At 34.3% G+C, this 12,122-nt stretch overlaps 1 protein-coding gene across 5 annotated transcripts in view; it reads left to right on the plus strand.

Moving 5' to 3' along the window:
• The window catches only part of sns (nephrin adhesion molecule sticks and stones), a 515,450-nt gene that overhangs the window by 443,749 nt on the left and 59,579 nt on the right, over positions 1-12,122 (plus strand). The gene's annotated exons all lie outside the window — the stretch shown is intronic.

Here is a 12,122-nt window from a genome sequence, read left to right on the forward strand (position 1 = left end):
CCGTGATAAATAAATCTGTTTCCTAGATGAGGAGTGTGAACATCCTCTGCTTGGCTTTTTTATTCAATAAAAAAAGAACCTAAAAATCTATTCCTGAGATTGAACGGAGGGGTTACATACATTCAGCAAAATGTTTCCAATTAAAATTTTAATTAAATTTTCAAATAAATAAAACAAAAATCAATCGCAAAAATTAATAGTATCAATTAGTTTTTTTATTGGATAAATTAGGTTTTTAATTGATTTCGTTGATTGATACTGTCATGTCTGTGATTGAAGATCTATTAATTTCGTGATTATATCAAAAAATGGAATGTAAATGGAAAAAGGAGATATTAATTGTTGAGTGGTGTCACTGTACTCCCAAAATCATTCCGCTTCAAATTTATAAATCCTTAGAATTCGTTAATCAGAATATTGTTTCTATCGCTAAAATATAATAAAATTTCACACGAAATCTATACACACATAAATATTTTTAGGGCTCCAAATATTAACACATCTAACGAACATTTTCATGTAGCTCAGTTAGGCTTTAACAGCCAGTTAACAGATAGTAAATTGCAGATATAATCTTTACCTGAACATTTTTTGGCAGTTAAGTTCCTAACTGACATATGTATATATAAGCAGGATTCATCGGGCTAAATGGTTATTTGCTTACGTGGCACTAACGGAGCTTCATGAAAATGGGGTAAATGTGTTAGTAATTCCTTTAAATATCACACAGTAAATACTTATTTATTGTTCATAAAGTATTTTTTTTTGTGTACTCTGTCCTTCCCTCTCTCTCTTTCTTTCTGAGTAACATATCTTAACATGTTAATGCTTAAAAAACTCTCAAAAAATTTAAATTTTCAACGAAAAGGCTTACAGAGAATTGCTGAGGTAAATCGACGCTTAAAACATCGAATTTATTACATGTTTTTTTTTTAACAAATTGTTTAAAAGTATTTCTAATGTTTTAGTTATGGATTTGAAACCCCAAATGACATACGGCTAACTGTTTCTAAAATCCTTAGAAATTATTATAATATTGTTTTTTTTTTTTTGCAAATCTGAGTTTCAGACTTGATTGTCGAATTTACATTGCCAAAGATATAGCTGCGAAATTTAATTGATGCTGTCAAATGTATTCCTTATCTCCGCACGAAGATGCAAAGTCCTTTTAAAAATATTTGCGCCTACAAATTTCCGAGCACTCGTGTTTTGAATGCCTAAACCTACAAGTGCTGTCTCATTCTCAGTAAGTGAAAGAACTAAATTAATTCTTTCGAGGGAATGATAATAAATTTCACACGTAAAACTGTCATTGAGAATGAAGGCAAACAAAATCAACATCACAGCACACACGTCGCTACCAACACCAAGGACATACGCAATAAACGCAGATCTCAGAGTGAGGCAAATACTTGTACTTGATGAAATGAAAGCAGAACATCTCCAGAAAATGGAAAATTATCCTGAAGCATGTTATTAATTTAGTATAAATTAAGACACATAAACATGCACACAGACAAACACATGTGGATACAATTACGAAAATGTATGAATGTGTTCGTGTGTATGTGTGGGGATGTGAGTGCGTGTTGTGGTACGCTTGCACAAGTGTGACAGGTAACCAATAACAGCAACAAGGACATTGGCAGTAACTTCAAATGAAAGCAACAAGCTATAAAAGTCTAAGAAAACAACAAAAGTTTACAAATTTAATACATTCATGCTAGCATATCTTTTCCCCACACATCCTCTTTCTCTCTCGCTCATACATACATCCCCATCTAAGCAAACTCACTGACAAATTGCAAGCAAACCGCTTTGTGTAGAAAGCACTTTAACTGTGAACGAGGAGAATACGCACCGCACAACTGAAAGTGTTGGAACGAAGCGAAGCACATAGACGCCTCGAAACAGTAATGAGTACACGAGGCATATCGCTATCACCCACAGCTACACGAACCGCAACAGCAACAACACTCAAGACATAATTACTACAACAAAAACATAAATAGAAAACAACATGAGTAAAATAAGCTAGAACAACAGGCAGTGACAACTAAAACAAAGGACTTGTTTATTAAAGTTTCTTAAGGCATGCAATTGATATGCCTGTACATTTGAATAGATCTCTTTCTCGCCCTGTCGTACCTTATACGTGGAGTGAGTTGTTGGAATGAAGACTTCTCTTGGAGGAGAAAATGAAATGTACTACAAATTAAATAGAGCTCTTCAAGGATGACGAATCGCAAGAAACCCTAACAGAAGGATGAAAATACTAGACATTATAGGTTCAACTAAAAGGCTTCTATTTGGTGATCAATGTAATTTTTCTCAATTTAGTTTCTTCAAAGAAAAAAATGCAATAACTTAAAATTGGTTTAAATATCACTAAACCTTCAATTAAATTAAAAATTAAACTCTTACTCGTACTACACTTAACACAAAAAAAACATTTTACTTGGATCCAAAGGTTTTGACATTACCTTAAAGATTTTTATATTGATTCCTAACCAAAGATAGGTCTTCTTTATAATAATATATAATAATACTGTTTTTAGGAAGTTCTCTATCTTTAAATCTATGTTCTTTAAATTTAAAATTAGGATACAGATCATAATTATTGAAATTTCAATCTCTTTTTGTGATATATTAACAAAGCTATTCACATGCAAAAGCAGTCAGTATAAAAATCCAAATTACAACCGATACTTCAAAGTATTTTTATACCCATCACTAGGGGGTATAATAAGCTTGTCATTCCGTTTGTACAACATCGAAATATCGATTTGCGACTATAGAACGTACACTGAAAAAAATATGCATCTAATATGGGAGATTACACAACCTACATTTTATGACACACAATTTACACAATATTAAGGACAAATTTCTTCAAAATAATGACATTTATTAAAGAAAATTGATAATCTTTGCTTTTTTATTAAAGTTAATACACGAATCTTGGAAATTAGCGTCCCTCCCTTAAAGTCGTATATTCTTGAACTAAAGCAAATTTTCTATAAAATAAAGAACAACGACATTAATTTAAAGAAAGCGTTTTTATATTGATATATTGAATATTTAGATTCAAGATAAAAAGCTTCAAATATAAACTAAGACTTATTTTGATGATTGTGCATCTTTTGTTTAAGAAAACATTCTCTACTTTGAAGTAACTGGTAAAATGTGGATTTTTAAACTATCATTTATTTATTTATTTATTACCGAACCGACTTTTTATGCGATTTGTCTGTTATTCAAAATTTAGAGGTACTGTATGTCCTCAAATATGGTTTATATCGGTCCATGGTTTGATAGAGCCCACATATAGACAGATCTCTTGATTTGGCTTCTTGACACCGCAATTTTTATCTGATTTGGATTGGCATTCCAGAGTAACTTTATATCCATAAACAAGTATTCCGAAAATGATGTGTATAGAGCGGTCTCCCGATTTTACATCTAGAAATAGCAATTTTTATTAGAGCTATCGTGCGCCCTCAAGTAAAGCGGATACAAATCTATAGAATTTAGATTTCAAGTCATATGAAAGGCGGTATTTCGGATTTTCGGATCGGATCGGATTTTCTTGCGCACTGAGACGTTTAAGATTCCGAGAAGATTTAAGGTAGGCTTCATGCCTATATAACGTTTTTAAATGTTTACTATCGATGACCGACAAATGCTACTAACAATCAGCCGGATCAAAATCTGCGGACAATCTGATACAATTTGGCAATGCTAAACACGAAGGTTTTATTCGGAAGTTCAAAAAGCAAAAGGAGCTAAAACGGATTTATTTGTTTTGGTATCCATACGTACATATTTCCCTGAGCAACTTCTTATATTAATCCTCTAATGCCCCAATTTTTTTGCCAGCTGATTAAATTTTCAATGTTAACGACACGAAAGCAAGAAAACTAAACAAGAACAAGTATATACGGCCGTAAGTTCGGCCAGGCCGAAGCTTATGTACCCTCCATCATGGATTGCGTAGAAACTTCATCTAAACACTGCCACCCACAATCGAATTACTTAAGTTGCGGTAACGCTTGCCGATGGCAAGGTATCTTAAAACCTCCTAACACCATCTTCTAAATCGTATGTAAGTCCATACGTGGTATATATTAAATCAAAAAAGATCGATCCAATACGTGTATAATTCAGTTTGACAAAGTAGACGTAAAATTTTGACAAAATTTTCTACAGAAATAAAATTTTAACAAAATTTTCTATAGAAATAAAATTTTCACAAAATTTTCTATAGAAAGAAAATTTTGACAAAAATGTCTACAGAAATAAAATTTTAACAAAATTTTCTATAGAAATAAACTTTTGACAAAATTTGTTATAGAAATAAAATCTTGGTAGATTATTTTTGGCTCGATTTCTATAAAAGAAAATTTTGACAAAAATGTCTACAGAAATAAAATTTTAAAAACATTTTCTATACACGGTTGAAAAAGACTGTTTTTCATATGTTTGGCTATAAACATTATATGTTTGGAACACAAATTTTTAAACACAATATTTTTGAGTGCAAGCATATAATGTTCATAAACTAGCATAACATGTTTGGGACATATATGTTAATATGTTAGAACATATTATGTTTGGGACATAAAATGTTTGTAAATATAATATGCTTGGATGCAAACATATATTAATTTAGAAATAGCCTATAAACATATATGTGTTTAGTAGCTTGGAGCGCTATTTAACAGGGAGCGATATTGAATTAAGTTGGTGGTTGTTGCTTGTTATTACAAAATTAACATTTTATTTTTCCTTGGGCAATTGATCAGCTACTTCTTTGATCCTTACAAACTGTGTGGTCCGCTGTTCGAATCCCCGTCCGGCAAAAGGTAAAATTAAAATAAAAAAAAATCATACAATTGAATAATTTCTTCTACAATGTTTGTATTACAGAAAAAGGTGCTAAGAACTAAAAAATCTCGTGGAAGTGAGAAAGATGTCGGAATATGCTTATTATGTCGAAATATGCTTCTCTTAGAGGCTCCACAAACCAAATCTGGGGATCGGTTTATATGGGGGCTATATATAATTATGGACCGATGTGGACCAATTTTTGCATGGTTGTTAGAGACCATATACCAACATCATGTACCAAATTTCAGCCGGATCGGATGAAATTTGCTTCTCTTTGAGGCTCCGCAAGCCAAATCTGAGGATCGGTTTATATGGGGGCTATATATAATTATGGACCGATATGGACCAATTTTTGCATGGTTGTTAGAGACCATATACCAACACCATGTACCAAATTTCAGCCGGATCGGATGAAATATGCTTCTGTTAGAGGCTCCACAAACCAAACCTGTGGATCGGTTTATATGGGGGCTATATATAATTATGGACCGATGTGGACCAATTTTTGCATGGTTGTTAGAGACCATATACCAACATCATGTACCAAATTTCAGCCGGATCGGATGAAATTTGCTTCTCTTTGAGGCTCCGCTAGCCAAATCTGGGGATCGGTTTATATGGGGGCTATATATAATTATGGACCGATGTCGACCAATTTTTGCATGATTGTTAGAGACCATATACTAACACCATGTACCAAATTTCAGCCCGATCGGATTAAATATGCTTCTCTTAGAGGCTCCACAAGCCAAATCTGGAGATCGGTTTATATGGGGGCTATATATAATTATGGACCGATATGGACCAATTTTTGCATGGTTGTTAGAGACCATATACCAACACCATGTACCAAATTTCAGCCGGATCGGATGAAATATGCTTCTGTTAGAGGCTCCACAAGCCAAATCTGAGGGTCCCTTTATATGGGGGCTATACGTAAAAGTGGACCGATATGGCCCATTTTCAATACCATCCGACCTACATCGATAACAACTACTTGTGCCAAGTTTCAAGTCGATAGCTTGTTTCGTTCGGAAGTTAGCGTGATTTCAACAGACGGACGGACGGACGGACGGACATGCTTAGATCGACTCAGAATTTCACCACGACCCAGAATATATATACTTTATGGGGTCTTAGAGCAATATTTCGATGTGTTACAAACGGAATGACAAAGTTAATATACCCCCATCCTATGATGGAGGGTATAAAAATTTATACGGTAAAATACAGTATATGCTGCAAAGCCTCTTGAACAGTTTTAACTAAGTTTTCTTTTTATTTTACCCATTTTTGTTCTCTTAAGGTGTGTTTTACTAAAACCTTCCTTATTAAATGAAGACCGCCTAAAGGCGGGCTTGGGCATTAGAGGGTTAAGTAGCGCAGCCACACTGAAAAAACAGTGAACCCACCAGAAAGAAAACATTTAGTTATTTTTAGAAATTTTTTAATATTTTTAGAAAATTTTAACTAAACAGTATTACAAATGCTGACATCGCGCCGATATCACAAAAATAAGTAAATATTTTTCGACAAATTCAAGAAAATTTATTAGACATAATTAATTTTTTTTCACTTATTAAAGAAAATTTTGTAGTTTGAAAGAAAAAATTGGAGTTCAAAATTGCAAGAATGTCTTTAGTGACATACGAAGTTCATGATGGGTACATTTGTAATAAAATTAACAAATTTAAAGTACTATTTTGTGTGAAGTACGAATTTAGTAAAACTTCTTACTTCATTTGTGTATAATTTTTTCCTATTTTCTAGTTCATTTAACTAACGTACGCAAAAAATTATTAGAGTAAAGGAAACTTTCTCCATATATAATAATTCCATGAACTACAATAAAGTTAATTTGGCTTTAGTGAAATAAAGAGTTCACTTTTTTTTGAGTGCAGATTCTCAATAAAATTATAGTTAAGTTCTAAGAGCATAACACGTTGTTTTGGAGAAATGTTCATAAAATAAAATACTCGGAAGCAATATGTGCAATTTAACCACGAATGAAGAGTCTTTTGAAAAATAACCAGAAAAATGAACAACTTTAAATATATTCACAAGTACAATGTAATCACCCGATTTACATGTTAACTACCATTTATGAAATTACACCTTCTCATTAAAGAAATCAATAACTAAAATTAGAAACAAATCATATAATTATTCAGACATATGTACTTTGGATAAGGAAAATTGCCTTGCGTTGTGGAAAATGTAGAAAAAAACTAACAAAATTGATCTAAACAAAATATTCAAAATAGTTTAAATTGAGCTTCAGTTCAATGATGGAAATTTTTCTGGGTTCTTGTATATCATTTCTTTTTACACTAAAATATTTGCTTGCATTTTAGTGCCGAGCATTTCTACGAGTCTAAATATTTCAATATCAGATAGGTAAAACGGGCGTTTTTATTTTTCGTAGCGTAGCGGTTAGCCGAATGTTTCACAATTGTTTTGGGCTATGCTGCAAGTGCTGCAAATTTTGCAGTGGTAAAAGAAATTTGGGTATTTGGTTGCAGTCTATCTGTAATCCACATATCCCATCAATGAAATGTATTCCTGCTTTCGACTATTCAGATGTTTTCCTTGCAAATAACGCGATGATGTTCAGCGGAGCTGTGTTGTCAGGTGTAAAAGCCACATGCTACACGTTCCACCTTTACTGCTTACCTGTCATGTGAGACCGCCAAGTGAAATGAAGGAAAATTTTAATTTGTTTGTAACAACCATTAGTCGTTGTCTATGTGCTGCTACCCTTCCCCTTCTCTCTTTGCCTAGAATGGCTGCGGTTTGCAAGCACCTGCTGTTAGCATATTCCCCATAGATTTTCTTGCTGTTTTGAGCTTCTTCACCTTCTATGATAGACATAATACATGTTGCGTTTGTGGTTAACATATTCTCCCAACGTTCGACCCTTCGTCCTTGATGCCTTAGTTCTTCAGTGGTCCTGTGTCTGGGAACTGCGATGTTAGCGTAGGTGTTCTACCACGAAACCTATCAGAGTGAAAGGTGTTTTGTGTTTAATTATTTAACATGATGACTCCAAGACTGCCAACATGCCGACCCGGTTTGTTTGCCATTTGCTGAAAGTTATAAATCAACACAAATTTTCATTACAACTGACACATCAAACAAGCAGCTCATGTTATTCGAAACACATCCTTGACGCCATTCCGATGACTTTGAAGGGCGTAATTGAAGTCTGCAACAGTGGTGGGCTCGCACCCACCTTACAACTTACAATAGATGTTGGTGTCTCTAACGCTATCAACAACCATTGCGAAGTGGTATTAAGACGCATGCACTGTGAATCCCTCTTTGCAAAGGACCGGATGGGTAGGGTAAGAAAAGTACGGTGCTTAAGATATTGCGTTTTTATGAGAATTGCATTAAGGAGCTCGTGTACCCCATTCAAAAACACCATCAAGTTCCTTGGATGGGCCAACAATAGGCGACAATAAAATGCAGACAGCCATACAAAGTTAAGCATCATTTGCGAAACTGAAAAGGACGAATAAAAGTAAGTGCAAGAAATTCAATTGGATTGGCAGATAGCAAATGGCATCCTGGGGTGGGGCCATCCAAACTATGTCGAATAAGAATCAAATCATATGCCATACTGAAAAAATATTGTCGCGAGGTTAAAGATTTCATGTCTTTCAAATACGAATGCAAATTTTGCTTAGTATAGAAGACGCATTGCTCTAATATAAAGTTTTTTTCCTTGTCCAAAAGACGATTAACTTTTCAATGAAGTGGTATTGTCCTTATGATAAAGTGATTTGACTTAATAATGTGTATCATAATATGAAAGAACAAATTTTTGGGCTACGGTCAACTTGACTTTAATAATTCAGAAAATTTCTTTAAATTTGTTGTCTTTTTGCATCTTGACTACAAAGCAAAACACAGACGTTTTTTACTTGAAACATAGCATAATTTCTACTGGAAATCGAGTCTGAATTTGAAAAAATGTCGTTCACTCGTTTTTAAAGGACTTTGATAGCATATGGAGAAAAGAAACTGAAAAAAACTAAAAATTAAATGTTGCTTCCTAGAAGCAAATACACAAAACCCAAATTTAAAAAAGAATTGTGTTTTAAAGTATCCTTACTTGTATTCTCCGCTTTGGCTCGGAATCAATGCCAAAATTTTTAAAGTAAAGACAAAATCTTTGGACCGGCCATCCTTTTTTTCAGTGCAGTTGAGGCCATACAGCACCAAGAAAAGAAAAACGCTGGCACCATCACCCATCGCAAAACGCCGGCTGAAATTAATGTCTGCACCATATTGTGGTGCATTCAATAGCCTGTAGTTTGACTTCAGGTATTACACCATCAGAGTCAACGGAAACAAGGACCAGGCTAGACCAGAACAGGACAACAATTATGAGTGAGATACCGTTTTTTATTGAAATGTAAGTAAGCGCACATTTGAAAACGACCAGTGTGAGTTTTACACAAAAAGGAAGGAAGGAAATGGCATTGAACAAGCATATCCGCTTCCGCCATGTTTGCCATCGTTACTACCAACATCATCGTTACCAGTCATAACGGTAGTTGAGGTTGGGTATGCATCACCGCAAACAATTGCATGAGCCCGGGCACCCACCAAACAATAAAATTCCACTCGTCCCCATACTACTGGAGAATGGCCACGAACAATGGAACTCCTTCTGTTAGCCGTTATTGTTGTTGTTCAAGGCATGTCTACAATAAAAATATACAAATTTTATGGACAGAATTTAATCAGACCATATGTTCGACTATTCCAACCTGTGTTCTGTACATGTCGACACAAAGCTGAACTTTTCCCGAAAATTTAAGTGATTACCAGGCAAATTCTACATACGGGCCAATAAGCTTGCGATTGCAGCAGTTCTCCAGAAACTTAGCTACGTGTTGCAATAACCATTAGGCAAAACCACTTAGATCAGCAAATAAAAAACAAAAAAGTCAGTGGAATGTGCAACAAATATTAAGCCTTGGCATTCGACACGTTCACCTTTGTGTTCTCATACTAATAAATATTCGAAAATTGCCAATTATGAATTAGATAGTAATTGGAAATTTTGTGAAAAACTTAAATGAAACCTAAACAAACCCATTGTGTCTAGGGTCAACATGATGCAAAGGATCATGGGGTCATTTTGAAGGCCTAGGCCAACAATAACACATAATAGTAAAACAATCAACATTTTACAGTAGTAGTAACCCAGCAAAATATAGAGCACTATTTCAGCAGAATTGTAAGGGAGGGAGGCAGTAACAACTGCTTACAAAACAACAGAATCAGCGCTGATTTTTGTGGGCGATGTCACGATTTAGAGCAGCTCCTACACAACGCTGACATAGTTGTTCATTTAAATAGCAATAGTGGTCAGAAGTGATATATAATCCTATTTTATACCATGATAAGTATGGAGTAAAACAGTACTGCTTTTCTTGCATCTATACTACCCAGCAAAAACTGGAGCACTACTTCAGCAGGTTTGTAATGGAGAGAGGCAGTACCAACTGCTTACAAAACAACCGAATTAGCGCTGATTTTTGCGGGCGATTCCGATTTAGAGCAGCTTCTACTTAGCGCTGTAATAATTGTTTATTTTAATAGAAATATTGCTCAGAAGTGATATAAAATCTTGAGTATAGCATTGTTGGCGTGAAGGAAAACAGCACTACCTTTCATGCATCTATACCGCATGAATTGGTTGCAGTAACGAAAACGAATGATCATAAACTAGTTTGATTACTCGTTTACTTTATTGCTACCGATTCATCCAGTGTGGATGCACTGCCTACTTAAATGTATCCCAAAATGTGCATCTAATCTCTTACTGCTGAAGTATTTTTTGCTGGGAAGAATCCTAGTGACATCATATTCTGATTTTCTCTCTTATCGCTGAGTTCAGACCATTTTTATATCTACCTCAAATAAACATAAGAATTTAATGCATTTATGCCCGATTTGCAAAAAACAAATTTGAATTGCAAAACTCATGAAATGCCTTACCACCAAAGAACAAAGCTTTCTCTTCTTCAGTTTATAGAGAATTATTTAATAATTTCATTTAAATTAATGAAGATGCTGTAATCTTGCATTGAGTTGCACGTTTGGCTTCACTCTTAAGTTGATAGTGTGGATGGGATTTAGGAGAATATACACGATTTTTCCCATGATACCCCATGTTCCCCGCGACCATGGAGAACATTTTTTCTACTTAATTGCATTTAGCGTAATTTTTATTTTATTTCCTAGCAACAAATGCAGCAACGATGTTCTTGCTATCGTCGTCTCAACAAAAGCAGAGACATCACCACTAACAATTTCAAGGAATTTTATCCCTCTCATCATTTATATGATTTGCTGCTGCTGTGATTTTTATTTTACTCAGAGATATTCCATTCAACGTTCCTCTGCTAAAGGCCCCTACATTCTTAAGGGTGTTTGTTCTAAATAAATTTTCATTAACTTGCCTGGGGAAAATTATAATTTTTTCCTAGTTACTTGGTAATAGAGATATGTATTATATCCTTCGTTAAGACATCCCATATTTCTGGCAATAAATACGACTTATCATAGGAAAAATAGTGTGGTTTTATAATGCATTATGCGAAAATAAAAAGAAAATTTCAATGTTTTTGCCCACTTGATCAAAAAAGTACAGAAACAACGTGGAAAACATAAGAATGCCAATTATTAGAGTTTTTGTTAAAAAAAAAATTACTAACTAACATTCAGAAATAGGAGACCTCTTTGCACGACCGAAAAAGCCTGTTTGCCACAATTTATATACGATTTTTCTGAAATTGGATTAATAGGGCTATCTTAGGTCCAAGGGCGAGCATAGGTTAGGTTAGGTTATGTGGCAGCCCGATGTATCAGGCTCACTTAGACTATTCAGTCCATTGTGATACCACAGTGGTGAACTTCTCTCTTATAACTGAGTGCTGCCCGATTCCATGTTAAGCTCAATGACAAGGGACCAAGGGCGAGCATATACACCAATCTTCGATTTGACTTCCTGAGGAAGCCATTTTTATGTCGAATTACATAACTATAAGGGCGAAACGTCTTCATTGAAAAGTTTATCGGCTTTTGGATAAGAAAAAAGTCAGAGAAGTTAATTTTCTATGCTATGCAAAATTCGCATTTGTATTTTAAGGACAAGTATACAGTATTACAGTTTGAATCATCGAAAAGGAGATATTATTATACGTTTTTCATGA

The sequence above is a fragment of the Haematobia irritans genome, chromosome 5 (genome assembly GCF_050003625.1).
Source record: "Haematobia irritans isolate KBUSLIRL chromosome 5, ASM5000362v1, whole genome shotgun sequence".
NCBI lineage: Eukaryota > Metazoa > Arthropoda > Insecta > Diptera > Muscidae > Haematobia > Haematobia irritans.